Source organism: Echiichthys vipera (assembly GCF_963691815.1).
Source record: "Echiichthys vipera genome assembly, chromosome: 9".
Taxonomy (NCBI): domain Eukaryota; kingdom Metazoa; phylum Chordata; class Actinopteri; order Perciformes; family Trachinidae; genus Echiichthys; species Echiichthys vipera.
In genome coordinates, this window is record NC_139834.1 from 14,166,050 (window position 1) to 14,178,297 (window position 12,248).

At 42.5% G+C, this 12,248-nt stretch overlaps 1 protein-coding gene across 1 annotated transcript in view; it reads right to left on the bottom strand.

Moving 5' to 3' along the window:
- Positions 1 to 5,943, bottom strand: part of zbtb46 (zinc finger and BTB domain containing 46) — an 80,938-nt gene extending 74,995 nt beyond the window's left edge. Inside the window, exon 1 of the mRNA XM_083919345.1 lies at positions 5,760 to 5,943. The gene's annotated coding sequence lies outside the window, so the exon portion shown is untranslated. The remainder of the gene's footprint in view (positions 1 to 5,759) is intronic.
- Positions 5,944 to 12,248: the final 6,305 nt, after the last annotated feature.

Consider the following 12,248-nt stretch of genomic DNA (forward strand, 5'->3'; position numbering starts at 1 on the left):
TCAGGCCAATTAAAAGCCCAGTCCTACTGTACATGTTAATGGCAGGGAAGTGGAATAATTGTATGTTGAGCAGGGTAGAGAATGTTAAACAGGCCTTGTTAGCAGCACTTTAGCACTCTAGCCAGAGTCCATGGCTGGATTACAAAACTCTACAAATCAGGATAATGTTCGTCACATACACACACACACACACACACACAGACAGAGGCACACACATATGTTTGAAAGCACCAAACGAAAACTCTATCCATTAATTAGAGTGTCACCATCAATTCCATGGGGTCAGGTCTGATACTTAAAGCTAAAGAAGAAAAATATTTCCAGGGAAAATTATGGTATTATGCTTTGGTAATAATATTAAACAGGGATCCAAACATTGGCAGAAGCTCACAGGTCAGATGTTACGCAGTATTGGTGGAAGAAAACCATTTTCTGCTCCACACTGTATCTCTGCGGCCAACATAAGGTTGTGGAGACAGAATGTGTGTGGCACTGAGCAGAGAAAGGTGTTGGTTTGTATTTAAGTCTTTCCAACCCTTTCCTTTGTGTGTGTTTTTTTAAATGCAGGAGTTTAGATTGAGACAGACAGCACTGACACACACAGACTAAACTATGCTGCACAAAAAAAAGCGACAGAATAACAAGGGCGAGAACTCTTTTGGAGTGGATGTCTGTTTCGTTCCCCCTCCCTCCTCCCTACCTCTCCCCATTCTCTCTTACAAAATTCCCTTTTTTTCCTACCTCTCTCTGCCTCCCTTGTCTCCCTCTCTCACCTGAGCTTTGATATGGAAATCTTTCACCAGCCACAGCCCGGGGCTAGTTGACTGTTTCTAAAGATGTATTTGCTCAAAGCCACTCAATTTCTCATCAAATGCTCACTGTGTGTATAAAAGACAAATTCTTTCTCTGGGAAAATAACAACTAACAACCTCATACTTATACAAGGCTTTCAGCTGTTTGCAAACCCCAGTCTTCAGCAAAGAGGTTTTTTTTTTTTTTCAAACCCTAACCTTCAAGTTCATAATAGCTTTTATACATTTCTCTGAAAAGATAGTGATTCTTCTGGAAAGCGGTTAGCTGAGATCGCTAACTATTTTGTCGATAGAGATACTTAGAGTGAGTGTGTTTGTTTGTGTAGTCAGTTCTTTTCCATTGGTTTACCTGTCCTGTCCTGCTAGGTCATTTTAATGCTTCAAGGATGCCAAACCTGCACGTTTATGACACTGGGCCAAATAAAGTTACAATTGGAAACCAATTTAAGAACAAGTTAACACATCAAACATGACTCAACCATACTTCTACATCACCTTTCAAGCTTAATTATACTACTGAATTACAACTTCAATATATGAAGGTGCATTGTTGCAAACTGCTTTATGCAGAGAAACATTAGCACAAATCAGAAAGCTGAAGACAAAATAATTCTATCCTTTCCTTTGTCCTTTAATTAGAACCAGACAACAACCTAATTGAAATACATTACCTAACATAACAACTGCTGTCATCACTTCACTTGCTTGTTTTGACAGCATCTGAACAAGTGAAAACGTACAGTAAGTAAAACCAACAATTAGGAGTACACAAGGAGAGGAGAGGTACTGATCACATTTGAAAGCTGGCCCAACTTTGGACATTAATGCAACTGATAAGTGACGTTAGCAAATGTCACAAATTCCATAAAATAGCTCATGATGTATTGTGTGATCACACGGCTCTGGTTGGAAAGAGCCGATGTAATCAGGATTTCTAAATAAAAGAAAAACACACCCTGATGAAAGCACACAAACCGATATCCCTCATCTGTTTCCTCGGGAATGTGTGATCCAGAAAGGTGTTTTGCAATATCAACTACTCCTAAGAAAAAAAAAAAAAAAGAATCTGACATCTTGCTCTGCACAAAACCTCCCTTTGCATTTATTTTTAGCAACAATCAAATTATAATTTTGCTTCTGGACTTTCAATTCTTGCTCGTAAATTGAAAAAACAATTACCTCCCAATTTAAAATTCAGGGACAAAAGAACAAAAGGAAAGAACAAGAGAGCTTATTGCTTTCATTGATATCCTACCTCGCGTACAGGTGCATGCATGTGTAAGCACACGCACACACACACACAAACACACACACACACACACACACACACCTATGAAAAAGACAAGTGGGGAGGTGGAGAGTATTGTGTGTGTGTGTGCGCGTGTGTGTGTGCGTGTGTGTGTGTGTGTGTGTGTGTGTGTGTGCGTGTGTGTGTGTGTGTGTGTGTGTGTGTGTGTGTGTGTGTGTGTGTGTGTGTGTGTGTGTGTGTGTGTGTGTGTGTGTGTGTGTGTGTGTGTGTGTGTGTGTGTGTGTGTGTATTTGCAATTTGAGGTGGGGATAGCTTAAACTCAAATGTTCTTTCTGCTGGGGGGGTGGGAGTAGTGGGGAGCATGTCAGATAGGTAGATAGCGAAGACAGCTGTTACACACAAACACACACACACACATCCCCCACAGCATCCGTGTAACCCCATGGGGATTAGGAACACCTGTATTCAGCACTACACAATGAGCTATAGAGGCGTTTAAGCTAAAAAGCCTTGGGAATTATAAGGGGATGGGGGGATGGAGCTGGACCAAACTGTCTTGATGCAAAATCAAATGTGAGAATGATCATATTCACAGATCGACAACTGAAAGACAGAGTTGTCAGAAAACTCCAGAGAGACGCGACAAGTCATGTAAGATGTGTACACACGAGTGTAAACGGTTCATTTTGCAGCGTTAGCCAAACAGGTGTTCCCATTAACAAGTGAGCTCCGAGGGGAGATCGGGTTGAGAAAACTGGCAGAGAGAGATAGAGAGATGAATGGAGCGCAATGTTGCTAACAGGGAACAACTGAGGCTTTATAAAAGTATTTGTCCTCTTTTCTTTATTTCTAATTTGAGTACACTAGATTAGATACATTTACTGTACAGTGTATAGATAGATAGATATAAACACACGCGCTCTTGTGAGGGGGGAAGCACACTTCCTCCCCAGGGTTAGTAGCTGAAGCAACCTGCTACCACACAATTCAGCCCACAACCTGTATGGGAGTACTAAGCATCACCCACATACCAGCAGACACACGCACACACGCACACACACACACACACACACACGCGCACACACACACACACACACACACACACACACACACACACACACACACACACACACACTCCATACTAGGGATAAAATTCCACACGCAACTTCTGCTTTCAACCAAGAAAAAGAAAAAGGTAAATTTAACTCACTTATCTCGTTTAATCAACTTTTTTTTTTTTGAAAAGGTCCATTCATGAGAGACAACAAAAGTAGGAAAGTGTTTCTAATCCTCTGTTGCAATCCCACAAGCACACGAGCAGATAATATTTTTTCCATCTTTCGGCCGATCTCGCCTACACGCCTCCTCCACTCATCCTTCTAGCTGCTGTCTTGGTTTGTATTATATTTTCCCCGTGGAACACACAGATGGAGACGGCGCAGACACACAAATGCACACACTGATGTCCGCTGCTCCTCTAATGGTAATTGTACACAGCTTTACCTCAGGGGAAGCAACCTCAGTGGTGCAGCAGGGGGGCAAACTCACAGACACAAAGCATTCTGGGAGACAGGCCAGACCATGATGCCAAGGTGTGGCATTATAGTTGAGGATTGGCCACGTTAAAAGCAAAGATAAGATGCCTTCTGCACATGAGGTACACAGATGGACACGCATGCAAACACAGTCAAACACAGGCCTTCAGTAATTGAATTACTTAATAAAAGACTTTGGAGGATTTATCATATCAAGAGCCAACCCTTAACTCTGTAGTGGGAAGGACAAAACAAGCAGACAAATCCAGTGAGACCTAAGACAATTTGGAAAAAAAAATCACTAGATGGTCTCTTAATCCCAAAGACCCAGTTAGCCACTGTCATAGAGAGGGAAATGCTCAGATTCAACTGGCTCTACACACAGCTACAGCCAGAAACTGAGAGGGTACACTGAAAACCAAAGTCAAGTAAAACAAAATTGGCTGGCACTGTTAAGTTCCTCAAAACTAAAATACAAAAACAACATGGTTTATTTGCCTAAACTTGGTTACAATTGTTAACCGAGTGTCTTCACAGCTGGTGCATCTTGTAACCATTCAAAAAAATCTCTCTGAAAAAAATCCCTGAGCTCGTCTCACATTATCAGAAAGTTGCAAAATTGATGACATGACAGAGTGCCACATTTGGGATCTGTGTCGCTCTAACAGCTCATTTGTTAAAGGCTCACCTGGCTACACATACAGAGCGTGTGCGTGAAGTGGGGTTGCTCCCCTCTCTCACATGGTAAGCATGGTAGAAAATGGAGGAAGACGGAACTGACCGGTTTGAGAGGGCAGACGGCACACACACACACACATACACGCACACACACAGACACAGACACACAGGAGGCAGATAGGGAAGCAGCGAGACGCTTTCAGCTTCAGTCGTCAATAAACACTTGACGCCACACTTTTCAACTCTCAATACGGATCAGATGATGATCAGTAAGTCAACAGTTAAAAATATATATGTATATACCCGAGAGTACCATCTGTAAACAACCCCCCCCCCCCCCTGACTGTCTTGTCTGGTACTCTGGGGTTGGGTGTTGACGCAGCAGAAATTTCCAGCTGGAGAAATCCCCCTTTTGGAGGTTAATCGAGGGGAGAAGGAGGAGGGTTTAAGCCCTTGTCTTCCAGGCTCTGAGCGCTTTCATTTTGAATCCCCTCCAGGAGGCTGCACGGAGCATCACCCTGTATTTCGCGTTGCACGATATCTGTGCACGAACCTATCCCCCCCAACAGCCATGAAGGCGATTAGATTGTCATGCGGTTCAAAACTTTAAAGATGTCACCAGGATCCGCCGATTTCATCAAACTACATCAGTTGGGATTGAAACCTAACCGACGGTGATTTATGTGTCACCAAGTGTAACAGAAATACCTGAGCATATATTGTAAAAGTACAGCCTGTAGAGAATAAAACGTGTGCAGGTGGACATTCATTCAGATGATAATATTCTGCTTGGATGTTCTCCCTGCGCGCTTTAACGAAAAAAGTGTTTCCATTGAGTCCATTAAACATCTGATTATTTCCATCTTAGAGCAATATATTAAAACACATGTCAATCTATTATAAAGTAGCTAGCAGCCTATCAATCGCATTGTAAAACAAACATTTTTTTTTTTAAACTGTCTGTGTGCCCTAATCGGCTACATGATGTGTGAAATGTACGATGTCAACGACTGACAGCTCCTCCAAATATCAACAAGCGCGACAGACAGCTGGCTGTCACGTATGGAACAGGTAGGCGTACTTTGAGACTGTCGCCTGCTCACTCGGCCGGGGATTTAGCTGTCAAAATACACTCACGCCGTGGCTAACATGGTGCAAATGGACTGGAATAATGATCAGAATATGAATAAAAGCAGCGGATAAACAGACAGACAGGCCTTTATACAGTAGCTTTTCGACGGCCAACTGTAATAACAGTGGCACGATCGCGGAGAGTTGCATTGTGTCATGTCTCCAACCTGTGCGCCCACCAACTATTAGACGCGATGGCTCCGTGAGGCAGAAAACTAATTGTTGACATGATCGAAAGGCATGGGAATCCTGCGATATGCGCCGCCGTCTGAATGAAAAGCTCAAACCTGTTAGCAGGGGGGGTCGGGGCTCAATGCTGCTACTACTAATACAAGGAAGTCAGACGTAGCCTACCTGTTACCCCATGGGGTCTGGGGTGGACGCGGTGTCGGTCCTTCGGAGTCCAATCTGGTGTGACAGCTTGAGCGAAGAAAGGAGGGGATGTCCAAAGCACTAGATACTGTCCTTCCTCTCCTCTGTATGCTTTCTTTAAGTGTTATTCCCCCTGTTTTCTCCCACTCCCCGCTCTTCTTCGTCCTCCACCAGCCCCTTTTTTCTCTTTCTCTTTCCCTCCCCTGCTTTTCCGTGTCTTGGTATCAGGAGCCTCCCCCTCCTCCTCTGTCTGTCTATCTATCTCTCTCTCCTCCTCTCTCTCTATCTCACTCCCCCCTACACACGCTCTCTCTCTCTCTCTCTCTCTCTCTCTCTCTCTCTCTCTCCGTGTCCCCGCATCTCCCTTCTCTCTCTCTCTCTCTCTCTCTCTCTCTCTCTGGGCAGTCAGGAAATGAGACAGCGTGAACGCACACACCGTGCGTATCCCTCTCATCCAAGTCCCACTCCTATCAGACTCCCTCAAGGAAATTCTGTCATGTAACATGCCAAATGAATGATAATGATGGTTATTTATAACAATATACCATTATAATAATATGCGTATGAATGTAAGCAGGGGTTGTCATGAGTCCTGTGTCGTTCACGGGGTTTCTGGCTTGTGCGTCTGTTGCCATAGGGCTCATAAGGACCAGGGGCTTACTGTAACTTACCCCCTCTTGTGGCACAAACAAGAAAACACCAGTCAGTCACGTTAAAAAAAAAAAAGTCAGAAGATGACTGACATTTACAGTTTGACACAGTTTGGCTGGAAAACACCTATGAGCGCCATGTGATGTGCAGCCAATTCCTGGTAAAAAAAAAAAAAAAACTTTTAAAAAAAGTTCTGGGGTAATTCCACAACAGCCTGACCTCTCCCCTTCAAACATGGATTTTTTTTTTTTTTAATCCTACTTTGTTTTTATATTATGGGGGAGATTATGAGGTGAGAGTTGCTTCCTAAACAGCTAGTAATAGTTGCATGTAATGCAATATACTTCCTGGTAATACAGCAGGACTCTACCCGCATGCGTAGAATCAGAATCAACTTAATTGGCCATATACTGGAAGAAGTTATACGTAGTCATACAAAAAATACTCTGTTCCGCAGCATTTAAAACAAAGATATATTTGGTATCAAGTGTCAAAAGTGAAAATACTTGTTCTGCAGAAAAATAGCACCTGTGACTAACATTATTATTTATGACATTATAAGATTGTTAATACAGGTTCATCAGTTTGTAAGTATTTCACTTTTGTAGATGGTCAAGGTGTGTCTAGTTTTAAATACTTAAATATATGGCAGATTAGTCCTGTGATTCCTAAACTAGGGAACAGCCCCCCGGGTAGTAAGGGGTAATTTACAATGTGTTGTATTTCATAAGCTATCATCATTGTTTGCTTTTAAAATTTAAATCTGAATAATTACTAGTAACCCTATACAGTATTGCTGAGTAAAAAGTACAATATGTTCCTAATAATAATAATAATAAAAGTAGCAGAGAAGAAGTGTACTGTATGGAATGGATTTATTGAAGCACAAATACTTTAAAAGTACAGTACTTGAGTAAATTTACTTAGTTATTTTCCACTACTGCCCTGTGTGTTAATAAGGAATGTGACTCAATGTACTGAGCTTAGAACAAATCTACAACAACTCCTAAAGGTGGATGACAACGGTTTAAAGTACTTTTTATTTTTATTTAAAAGTAAAAGGCTCAATTTCTACAGTGAGAAGAAATGTTAATGTAAGTGAGTTTGAGTGTGTGTGTGTGTGTGTGTGTGTGTGTGTGTGTGTGTGTGTGTGTGTGTGTGTGTGTTTGTGTGTGTGTGTGTTTGTGTGTGTGTGTGTGGGTGTGTGTGTGTGTGTGTGTGTGTGTGTGTGTGTGTGTGTGTGTGTGTGTGTGTGTGTGTGTGTGTGTGTGTGTGTGTGTGTGTGTGTGTGCGTGTAGTAATGAGGAACTGCAGAGGAGCTTATTTCTTAGGAAATAAGAGTATACATGCTGCGACTAGGAATCGTTGTAGATTTGAGGAAGTGGGAAAAGTTTATGGGGAAGAGATCGGCGAGCAGAAAATGTAGGGTGTGTGTGTGTGTGTGTGTGTGTGTGTGTGTGTGCGTGTGTGTGTTTGTTTGTGTGTGTGGAGAAAGTGATGCGTGGCATGACACAGCAGGGGGTAGAGCCATGCCTCCATCAGCCTGGGTGGTTGGCTGGCGATGGCTGGATAAGGGAGAATGTCAGGCCATGTGGATTAAGGCTGTAGGTCTGTAATTCCCGGGCACATCTCTCTCTCTCTCTCTCTCTCTCTCTCTCTCTCTCTCTCTCTCTCTCTCTCTCTCTCTTTCGTCCGCATACACAATCCCTGCCTGAAACAAGCTGCTTTACTCAAAGCCAGGCTCCCTCACGCCAACGTGGCCTTTACAATCCGCCTGACACGACAAGCATGACCCCGGCCTCCGCTCATACACCACATACTCAACATCCTCCCTCTTTCTCTCTCCCTCTGTCTGCTCAAGGAGAGGTTTAGGAATCATTAGGCCACTTACACATGTATTCAGTCCTAGGAATGCTCATTGTGGCAATCCACTCAGAAGTTAAAGTTTTGGGGGGGGTGTCAGGCTGGAGGGACAGTTACTCTTCTACTGTATTCTGCTTTTCCCACTTATTCAGGTTTGACTTTTAAAAATAATGTTGTTTTCATTTGAAAAGTTTGTCACCAAGGCCGGGGAAAAAGCATTAGAAAAACAAAACAGAAGCAAAGGAAAGAAGACGCACACGTCTTTTTGCTCAATGCGTGCGACCGGGTCCCTTCATGACGACTTGTGTTTGAACAAAGGTACGAGGCATGTAAATGCACTTTAGGAAAACTTTTTGAAGTCAAGCATTAATTTGCTCTCCCGGCGTGCCACCCTGCTGAGGAACGCAGCGGCGTAATTGGTCACATCGAATTAAATGGCGAAAAAATCTACTACTGTCATAAAAATAGCACAAGGCGCTTTCAAAGCCCCATCCACTACCCTTCACTATCAATTTACCAAGGGGAACAGCTGTGTGCTGCTTGTGCCATCCTAGCCCTGCTTGTATAGAAAGCAGAGCCTGCAGCTGAAAGAACACTATCTCTACCAGGTGCAGGCAGGGGATGGGGGAAGGCTTTACAAAGGAATATTTGGCACAAGGTGTGAGACAACAATATGTGTGAAGGTGCAGCTTAGTGATACTCAAATCAGTATTGGGAAACGACAAGGCTTTTATAAAGAGTCCTCCCACAGAGGGAAAGAGCAAATTAAGAGTAGGGGGAACCAAGTGATGGGAGGAAGGTAGAGGGGACGGAAAGGATTGAGGGGCAAGAGAACAAGAAGGCATTAATAAAAGGAGGAAAGAAAGCCAAAGAATGAGCCGATTTCTCAAAGAAAAGTCTAAATGAATGAATTATAATGAAGAATGACACAAGGAGAAGCAGAGTGAATTAAGGTTATTGGATTTAAAGGATGTATAATCATCTGGAGGATACAGAGAATGTGTTTGTGCCCGCTGCCCACACATTTTGTTCCTGTGTGAAGGCGACATGCAGGGGGAGGGGGTGGGGGGTTAGGGGGGTGCTGGGCTCTTCACACCACTGCCTGTCCTTGTGTCACCCATAGGACTTCCTGTCCTCCCTGCAGCGGCCGGCCTTTGTGTCTATTGTATGTATATGATGGAAAGATGCCTCTGGACGAGGATGCAGATAGCACGCGCGTCATCCCTAAAGTCTTGGTGTTCTTTGATAAAGACCGACTCCTGGCTGACCTTCTGCATGTGTGGAGAAGACACATGTTTGTTTGTTTTTTCCCCCACTTCAGTGCAGCAAAAATCTTCCTGACAAATGAAAAATGGGCAGACTCATATTCAGGCTTTTCATAGCCTGGATTTCAGAGGTTTCAGCCCCTGTCTGCTTCACTCTAACCCTCCTAGCCACTTTACTTTTAGGGGAATTCAGATCTTTCCGTGTTTATCATGATCTTACCTCTCTGTGTTATGAATCCTACATTATACTGCCCTCTCTCCCTCCTCCGCATCTCACTATCTCTGTCTCTCTTTCTGCATGTCTACCCCCTTCAACCCTTCCTCCACTATCCTACCCCCTCCAAATCTCATTTACTCCATTGGAAGTAGTAGGAGAAAAGAGAGAGAGATAGAAAGAGAGAGAGTACAAAACGACCTTCTCTTCCCCGAAGCAAGAACATCTTCTTATTGTGGAGGTCACTGTCTCAGTGCAGCCCCACGCTCTGAACACTACTCTGCTTGTTTTAATGATGCACAGAGCGGAGGAAGAGGGAGGGAAAGAAAGAGAGAGAGAGACAGAGAGGAGACTAACAGAGAAGGAGAGAGAAAGAAGGGGGGAGTTGATGGAGATGGGAGGTTTAGGCTATTTTTTTCTACCGACTCTGTTCACCCCCACCCCCTCTCCCACCTTCCCTCCCCCTCTTCTGCGCAGAAAGTGCACCTCTCTTTCCACATCCATCTTGAAAGGTTCTTCTAAGCTGTCTAACCTCTCAGCAATATTATATATTATTGCTTGCCTCAACCCACACTGAAACCTGGGTTGCTATGCTACAATAATATGACCTCTCATCTCCTCTCCTCCACTACATTTCCTTTCTCATTGCTTCCTCTCATTTCTGCAGGGAGGCAGGGGAAGGGGTTAACAGCATCCCCTGTTCAGCTCCCCCCATCAGGCCTCTCTGTCTCTTTAATGACCTTCTTGGGCTCAGTGCCGCTGTTTGATTTGACCTCGCTGACCGAGTGGGGTCACGACCCCGTTCCACACCATAACAAATTATCTTCGACCCTTATGGAAGGGCTAGGATCTTATTTGTGCTAGTCACAATCTATATGTAATTATGTACAGTGTGATCTATCTATCTATCTATCTATCTATCTATCTATCTATCTATCTATCTATCTATCTATCTATCTATCTATCTATCTATCTATATCTATCTATCTATCTATCTATCTATCTATCTATCTATCTATCTATCTATCTATCTATCTATCTATCTATCTATCTATCTATCTATCCATCTATCCATCTATCTATCTATCTATCTATCTATCTATGCTTGTAGTGATGAACAGAGAACTATCACCTGAATCAGAAGCTCCTCTAGCTCCTTTACGGAGCTTTATAGCGAGTTTCAGCTTATTGTGTAGCTGTCCAGGCCACAACTTCCCTGTTTTGGTCCACTCTCAGTACTCCCAGTAGTTTTCGGCCACAGCAGGCAGCTGCTTCATGTGGAAAAGCCCTAAAAGACCCACTGTACATTACCTGGTAATCAGCACCAAACAGAAGAAAGGTTGGTAACTACCTGGTGATCATAGTGAAGCATTCAAAAAAATGACAACTCAAAGTGCTAATGTGGCTGCATAACTACTCGATGAGTAAATATGAAACTATCGCTCAGGCTAATGCTAATGTCAACGCAGTTTTTCCAAAATCGCTTTGGCTTTCTTTTTTTAACAGTTTTTAAATTATCTGAACTATGTCTACAAAAGGTAGTAACTCGTTTAATTTCATTCATGCTTCAAAACCTAGTTATTGTGTCAGTAAATTGGCCAATGCCACCAAAATGAAAAGTTGTCTGTCCTTGTGTAAGCTGTAGCCTAACTGGTCAAAATTTTCAATGTTTTGTTCACCAGCAGTCAACCCTGAAACTATTTCTAATGGACAAATCTCTCTTTCGTTTTGTCTAGTTGAATGCTTTTGTGTATGGCACTAAGCTTTTTAGATTCCGATTTCAACAGTAGGGAAACATTTACTGGTAAAAGTCAATACTGTAGTATCCATAAAAACAACACATTTGTATGTATACAGTAAATATATTTGTATAGCAATGTGTTACATGTACTGTAAACACAAAAGGGAAAGTCGGAAAAAAATCCTGCAGTAGTTCAATGAAATGCTCATTGCTGTCATCTGGCTGGAAAACCAGTTCAGCAGAGAACATTCCATGTCATAGATATTGTACATGTATATGTGACAGATTTTGATAATGAATAGATCATTTTGCATGAGTTGGCTCAAAGAATGTTTAGAAGTTGTGAAGCGTTCGACAATAAAGAATCAACTCGTGCGCAAGTGGTAACTGCAAATTATAGACAATTATACTTACTCTTTGCACACATCAGCCAAAACATGCAATTTACTTGAATTTGAACTGATTTACTTGAGAAAGTTAAATCTATTAAAAATAATTCTCATTTAAGAATTGAGCCAAAGCAAATTAGTTCACCATATGAACTTAAAATGTGATGATATGTCAATGCTGTGGTCCAAGAATCAGTCAATGCAGGTTTCATAAAAGTAGCTACCACACAAGAAAAAATACCTGCCAAATCTTACTACAGAAGTATAACACAGCCCTTAAAGCCCTCATTATACAGAATAGCCACTCTCTCCTTTAAAAGAAAAAGAAATTACAGCTGTTGAATAACT